This window comes from Oryctolagus cuniculus, chromosome 6 (genome assembly GCF_964237555.1).
Source record: "Oryctolagus cuniculus chromosome 6, mOryCun1.1, whole genome shotgun sequence".
Taxonomy (NCBI): domain Eukaryota; kingdom Metazoa; phylum Chordata; class Mammalia; order Lagomorpha; family Leporidae; genus Oryctolagus; species Oryctolagus cuniculus.
Window position 1 is genome coordinate 129,892,459 of NC_091437.1, and position 7,996 is coordinate 129,900,454.

The window sequence follows — 7,996 nt, forward strand, 5'->3', positions numbered from 1 at the left end:
AGAAAGAGTGCAGGTATGCTCGATAGAGAGCTGCACTCGTTGAGATTCCAGTCCATCCCTTTAAATGATCTAGAGGCATAAGGGATAGTGTCTGGCACAGGGGTTAATTGAATATTCATAAGGGATGGAGTTTGGGGTGGGGCTCAAGTACTGGCCTTTTTTTTTTTTCAAAACTTGGAAATGTCATGCTGTCAAGTGAATGATGGAAATAGGTGTATCAGCCACGGTAATTTTATTACAATGACTTTGTAAGAGCTAAAGGGAATTATGAGGATGCTGCTGGCAGCCATGTTAGTTATTTTTAGCTGGTACCAATTTCAAGCTGCGAAACCAAGGAAGTTTTTTTTTTTTTAAGGTTTATTTATTTATTTGAAAGGCAGAGTTTCACACAGAGAGAAAGAGAGGCAGAAAGAGAGAGAGAAAGAGAGAAGTCTTCCATCTGCTGGTTCGCTCCCCAATTGGCTGCAATGACCGGAGCTGCACAGATCTGAAGCCAGGAGCCAGGAGCTTCCTCTAAGTCTTCCCACACGAGTGCAAGGGCCCAAGCGCTTGGGCCATCTTCCATTGCTTTCCCAGACCGTAGCAGACAGCTGGATCAGAAGTGTAGCAGCCAGGACTTGAACCGGTGCCCTATGGGATGCCAGCACTGCAGGCAGAGGCTTTACCCGCTATGCCACAGCGCCAGCCCCGCCAAGGAAGTTTTGATTTTCCTGCATGGAAAGAAAGGTGTGGTTTTGGCAGTACAGATGGCACTGCAGTACAACTGGGACTGCAAAAGGCTGGCAATCTCAGCTCCCCTATGTTAGCTATCTCCCTGCCTACATCATGGCTACTAGCTCCTCTGCTGTTTCTAGTCTAGAACTATTTCTTGTGGTTCCCCTATACTTCATACCTACCTTTGCAGATAGTCTACAACATCCATGTTCATTTCTTCTCTGGCTTTCGTTTACTCTCCTGCCAAATGAAAGTGCTACCCTTAAAGATTCTTTGCATTTTTTTTCAGTACCAACATCATCTGATTGACATCTGACAACACCTGACTGTAGTAGTTTAGAACATCTTGACCTTGACCTCTTAAACTCTTCTCAGTACTTAATTCCCACTGTAATCTTCTAGGGATTTTGCCCAACAAATTCTTGCGGGCCTCCTATTGTCCTGCCTTGGCTCAGCTCTGGGGAAACTGAGATGAAGGTCAAGTGATCCTGGCTCTGGAGAAGGTCATGTCTGCTTAAGAGAGGGGAGGGAAGGAGAGGCCAGACTGTTGCCAGATCACTGCAGCTCGGTATATTGTCTGTGGAGCAAGATCTATACATGGTACCCCAGAGGACCAAGGAGTAGTACCAGCCAAGTCCAAGGGGCCACAGAAGGCTTTTTGGAGGAAGGGGCAGCTGACCTGAGTATTCAGTGATGTGTAGGGGTTGGGTGAAGAGGAGCAGAGGACGTGAAAAGGGCAGGTGGAGCCTTCTTTGCAGAGAAACAGCAGGAGCCGAGGCCTGGAGAAGGCTAGGGACGTAAGTCAGGGCACCAATATCTTCTATTTTTTAAAGATTTATTTTGTTTATTTGAAAGGCAGAATTAGAGAGAGAGAAAGGGAAAGGCAAAGAGAGAGAGAGAGGGACAAAGAAATCTTTCACACACTGGTTCACTCCCCAAATGGCCGAAATGTCTGGCTAGACCAGACAGAAACCAGGATCCAGGAGCTTCCTCTGGGGCTCCCATGTAGGTGCAGGGGTCCTAGCACTTGGGCCATCTTTTGTTGCTTTCCCAGGAGCATCAGCAGGGAGCTGAATTGGAAGTGGAGCTGCTGGGACTTGAACCGGTACCCAAATGGGATGCTAGTGCTGCTGGCAGCAGCTTAACCTGCTAAGCCACAATGTCAGACCTGGGGTTAACAATTTTCAATGATCTATTTTGGTGGAGACAAGGATGTATGTTAGGAGATAAGCCTTGAGAAGTTGGCAAGCCCAGCTTAAAGACAGTCTGGCAGGCTGCCTAAGGAGTGGCCTCGTATCTTGTGGATAGCAGAACACTACTAAAGGATGGATTGCTTTCATCAATGAGCAGGGTGATCTGATATCTAATATCTAGTTTGTTTTTTTTTTTTTTTTGTGGAAATAAAATACAAAAAATATCTCTTGACCAACTCCAATGGGAAAAATGAGTAAGGGCAGGAGCTTTGCCCTGTGGTTAAGATGTTGCTTGGGACACCTGCATTCCATATTGGACTGTGTGGGTTTGAGTCCTGGCTCTGGTGTTGATCAAGATTCCTACTAATGTGCACCCTGAGAGGCTGGTGATTGTTTAAGTAGTTGGATCCCTGCCACCTATTTGGGGGACCCAGATTGAGTTCTTGGCTCATGGTTCCAGCCTGGTTGAACCCTAGTTGCCACAAGCATTTGGAAAGTGAACCAGTGGGTAGGAGATCTCTCTGTGTACGTATGTCTCTGTAACTCTTCCTTTCAAATAAATTTATAAAAAAATAAAAAAGGATTTTTAACAAAAAACAGTAATATATTATTCAGCAACATTTCTGAAATGGTGCTCAAACAATGAAAACTTAAATCTTGTCCTCAGCTACATGAAATGCTAAACTGGTGCTTCTCATAAGAAAACTGAGCCAACTCCAATCCAAAAACCTCTGAAGCAAAAATAGCCAGCTATCAGGGCTGATAGCTTCACCTTGATTGCATTCATTCGTTTCCTTCAACATTCATTTTGGTTAAGCCAAATTGGTAGGATTGGAGTTCTGAGTGCCAAATCATGTCCTATTTGTATTTGCATCACTAGCAATTAAGACATGTTTGGCACATGGAACAGTTCAATAAATGTCTGTTCTATGAAAAGCCCTTCACTGAGCACTGGATTAGCAGCAAGCAAGGACAAGAATAGAGTTACAAGACACAAAGTTTCTGTCCCCACACGTTAAAGGCTGTGTGAAGACCTTGAGTTAAACCCACTATAAAAGGACGTTGAATTCTTTTGGAGCAATTCGAAACAGACGTAGAGTGGGTACTAAATGAAATGAGAAATTATTGCTATTGTGTTAGGTTTCATGACACTGTGGTTATATAAAAAACTGTCTTTTAAATGTAGGTGTTAATAATATGAAGTTAGAGATTTCCATTAAAATGTTGTCACTTATGCTTCAAAAAGTATCTTTAAAAACAAGCAAATTAAAATCATTACTGAAATAACAAGAAATAAAGAACAGAGGAATTAAGGAGAAAGTGAGCTACTTCCAGTCTGGGAGAAACCTCTAGACTTGAAAACACAACACTTACAATGTTGTACCTACTGGAGAATCACTTTGCTGTATGAAGTAAAAGTATAATCACAACATTACAGATCAGGCAGGATAAATCCCAAAAGAAATACATCTGGAGTCAGTTTTCTTAGGCTTAAAGGAATACATCTCAGATTGAAGTCATTTTTTCTTTCCTATTTTTTACATTAATGAGCAAGTTTTCTTGTCTCCACTCTAAGTCAATAACATTGAAAAGAAAGATAAATGGGGCAACACGCTTGCTTGTCCCAAGCTGCTTCCAAGGTAGGAGAACCATCTGGGTAGCTGTCAGTAGAGAATGCCCCCTTGAGGGTTATTATCAAGGATCTTAATGACACAATTTTTTTCCCTCTCACCAATTCATTAAAATCTTACGAAGTATCTGCCATGTCTTGAGCAATGTAGCAATGTACTAGGCACAGAAGCAGAAAATACAACAGAGTTCTTGCCCGTGTCACATGTTTTTGCCTGTGAGAGCTGCCATAGCCAAAGGCCATGACAGAACCTTGTTTCCTCACAGTTCTGGAGCCTCGTAGGCTGGGATCTTGGTGCTGGCAAATTCTGTTTCTAGGGAGGCCTCTCTGGTTGTAAAGAGCTGTCTTCTCTGTGTACATGTGGAGAGACAGGAGAGAGAGATCGCTTCCTCCCCCTGTGAAGACCCTACCCTGTGACCCCTTTTAATCTGTATGAGCTCTTTGTAGGCTCTGTCACTGGATTCTGTCACACTGGCGGACATGGACATAACCTGATCTATAACATGATGCTGGCGCACATCTCGGGGGTGTGGTCAGTGTGCAAAGAGCTTTTGTCTGTGGGATCCCTTTCTTGACGTCAATCTTGGCAGTGACCTGGTGAAGTGAGCCACCTTACAACTGACCCTCCTTTGAATCCACAGCCCAGGTGGTTTCCCGCCTCGCCCAAGGTCACGTCGATAATAAAAGGCAGCTGGGTCTTTGCACCTGGACTCCAGTACTCACCCCCATCATACCACATTCTGCTCTTCCTTATGCTGCTTCTGGCAACACAAAGAAATTGCAGGTGCAATGTGAATACTGTGTAGAACCCTGCACACCTGGGACAGGGTGAGCACTGCCAGCTCGTTTGGTCCCAGGCAAACCTTGGAGTGAATCTTTGGTGTGGCTTTGTTCAGTGCAAGCACATCCTGACACTTCAGAGGAGATCTTCTGTTACCAGTTAATTATCACTTAAATTTGTCAGTAAGGGAAAACGCGCCTCTCACATTTTATTTTAAAATATGAAAATCCGGGAAAATGTTGAGGTGACTAAGTGCTCCTCCACCTCCACAGGCGGTGCCCTGGTCAGCCTGAAACTTGGTGGCAGAGGCTGCCAGTGAGGTCCCTGGGGTGCTCTGACACAGCTGGGAATCTGGGAACTGGAGAGTTTTCACTGAACAAACAACCTGGTGTGAGTCTGGGGAGGGAAAGGAGAGGGATGGGAATAAAAGGCAGAGCTGGAAGCAATGGTGTAGGGGTGATGTGTACCTGGAGGGGCTGCCAGGACACGAAGGCTATGCATCATGTGATTCTGTTTCTATAAAATGTCCAGAAAAGGCAAATCTAGAGAGACGGGAGGCAGGGTCGTGGGTGCCAGGAGTTGGAGGGTGGAGTGCGGTGGGTGGGAGTTGCTGCTCAAGGGGCACAGGTTTTCCCGTGGGGTGCTGAGCCTTCTGGAACTGGATGACAGTTGCAAACTTTGAGAATGTAGGAAATGTCATTAGTGGCTGTTTTTTGAGTTAGGAATATTTTACCACAATAAAAAACTACGCCAAGAACTAGCAACAAAAGCCATCTGATAGGTTGGCTAATACACTTCCATATCTAAGGAACTTCTACAATATACCTAAAGAATGGCTATCCATATTGTACAAGCTTATTTCGTTTTTAGGAAGCCCTAATTGTCAGAAATTCACTATTAATGTGAATTAAAATCCATCACCTATGGAGACAGATCAGGATAAAAAGGCTGTCAGATGTCTTAGATGTCCCCCACACTGATATTTTTTGCCTACAGAAAAGATGTGGTTCTGGGTGAGGGGCTACAGACTTGTGAGGGCAGCTTTTCTTTTACAAAGGAAACACTCCCATTGAAAGCAGAGTGGCTGCATCTTCCTGAAAAGATAAAACAAAAGCTCTTGTGTGGGATATACAAGCTATGCCTCTGATTCGTCCAGAAGTCAGTTGTTGTTTATTCAAAATCCAGCCTTAATGAGCACTACCATAGATTGTATAGGAATCTAAGGAAATTTTTCAGAATTTTCTATTTGAAGAAATATGCTATCATGCTCATTTTAAAAGAAGAAAATATGACCCTACTTGCCCGAGAAAACCTATATTTACCCAAAATGTTATGTTGTTTACAAACAGCTAATGGTACAATGTCTTTAAATAATGAACCTCCCAAGGGCATTTTTTTATATTTATAAAATATAATTCATCCACCACATTTCCCAAGACACATCTATGTTGTAAACCCAAGTACATATGTGCATTGTATATGCTACAACAAGAGTTAACACTGGCAGAGTTCACCACTAGGGGCAATTACTAGTTCAGAAATTGTTTTATATCCTGATCTCATTAGCAGTGATGAAGAGCAGTAGAAAACAGTGGCTCCCTCTGAGCAGAGCTCAGGGGCTTTGCAGGGAAACAGCAACTTCTCTTGGCTTCCGTAGGTCCCCAGGCCAGGGCACCCCAGTCCCCCATTGTCAAGCTCCAGCTCCCTGTGGTGCTCCTCACAGCAACTCTGAGCACCCCAACTAATGAGGGTTCCCTTCTACTGGGTTGTGGGAGAGCACTGTGGTGGCACAAAAAAAAGGACACGTGCATTTTGTCCCTGGCAACTTGCACTGCTTTGTATTTTCCACGCTCTGCTTTTAGATGATCCCTGGCTTAGGAACATTTGAACAATGTCTTATCTTTTGTCATCATTGTAGCGGAAAAATACTAGCCTGAGGAAGTGGGCTGCCAGAAGCTGTCAGAGCCTGCCCACCTTTCGTGTTTGGGGATGACGTGAGAGGCTTTCTGCAACCCATACTCAGAGCTGACTCAATGTAGGGGAGAAGCCAGAAATACCAGGGTGTCGCAGGAGAAATAGGAGAGCAGCAAGGGAGAAGCAAGAGGACAGGGAGCTTTGTTTCAGACCTGAGGCAGAGGAGACATAACCAGGTTACAACACAAAGGACATAAAAAGCATATATCTCTACCAGAAAGGGGTGAGGGCTGGGGAGAGAAGGACCCACGCCAAGATCCTATTCATGAAAGCTTTGAGGCCTGTGATTTTCTCTAAATATGGGAGGGGCAGGCAGCTTGAGCTGAGGGAGAAGCTGAGAACTCAGTGCATGGTGCAAACTTTCCCTCCCCCGCCCTCCCTTCCTGTGGATTTATTAGGCAGCCAGGCAGATCAGTGTGCAAAGAATAGGTTTGCTGGATAACAGCTGGGTAAATGGCAAATTATGCAATTTTGCGGGCGCACACAGATCTGCATTTTGCACAGAAATGAAATTACACGAGGCAAAGGGCTGGCTGTGCCAGCGCCAGGGCCGAGCTCCCTCCTCGCTGCTCCATGCTGGGGCAGAGTTTTATGCTTTGTGCTGGAGCAGGGTTTTATTTGGAGTCTGTCTTGCAGCTTGCAGTTCTGGGCTGCACCATCCCCAGCACGGAGGAGGTGTTTACTCACCAGTTTGAAGAGGACATTTTAACTCTCCATCCTCCCCTCCAGCGTGCCGTATTGATTTTCTGCTGTGAGGAGACAGAAAGGCCTTTCTTCAAAGTACCTTTGCAGGCGGAGAGGGCTGGGGACCAGACTTGGCAAACGAGGGCCTGCATTCAGGGAAGGCAGAATCTGTTTCTTCCTTGCGAATTGTGGTTTGTGCAATTTACTAGTCATAACAAGTTCATGCTTTACTGTTAGTTGTTCAGGAAAAATCCAACAGATTGAAGCTGTTTCATCACTTACTTAGTCTAAACAAGTCTGGATAATTAGCCTGGCTAATTAATACCTAAATGTATTGTGCAGTTTGAGCTGACATATTTTGAAGATAGGGCCAGTTCAAAAGTGTAGAAATAATCACTAAACAAAACTGGGCACGAGACATCTTTCCATGGGATTTCACCTTGAATATGCAAATACTTACTCTGTCTTTGGAAGTGTGATGTGCAAAAATGAGAGGAATTTGAAAATTCTCCAACCTGTGAACTCTTTTTATTTTTTACAGGAGTTTATGGAAACCCTGATCCTGCCTTGCAGTCATAAAAAGCTTACCAGTAAAGAAGGAAACAATAACAGAGATATCCCTTGCTTTAAAAATACTCAATGTGTAATGTGCTGAATTTGTAGTCATGATAAAGCAGAGAGTTCATCTTTTATCACTTTGAAATTATGGACTCAGGTTCAATCACTCCCCGTCATTCACTAAAGTTAAGTATGAATATCCTTGCCTGTCTTTCGAAAGGGCTGGAATCACATACACCCAACACCTGCAGGCTCAATATGAGATTGCAACTTACTTCTATTGGACTTAAATACCATCACATATAGTATTCAGGTATAGGAGAAATTCCAGTGATGCAGAGAGAGCAGAAAAGATGGGGTATTTTGACCAAAGAGGAACTGGTTTATCAACTCATTGATTCATTTGAGATCTATTGCCTGAGAAGTCACTGGAGGAGATGAAAGGAGATAAATGGTGAATGG

At 44.1% G+C, this 7,996-nt stretch overlaps 1 long non-coding RNA gene across 1 annotated transcript; it reads right to left on the minus strand.

Annotated features, from left to right (window-relative positions):
- Positions 1 to 339: 339 nt before the first annotated feature.
- Positions 340 to 7,149, minus strand: LOC138850008 (uncharacterized). Its single transcript, XR_011389393.1, has 2 exons — positions 6,980 to 7,149; positions 340 to 710 (listed from the first exon to the last, which is right to left on the minus strand). It is a non-coding gene; the product is annotated as an uncharacterized lncRNA (long non-coding RNA).
- Positions 7,150 to 7,996: the final 847 nt, after the last annotated feature.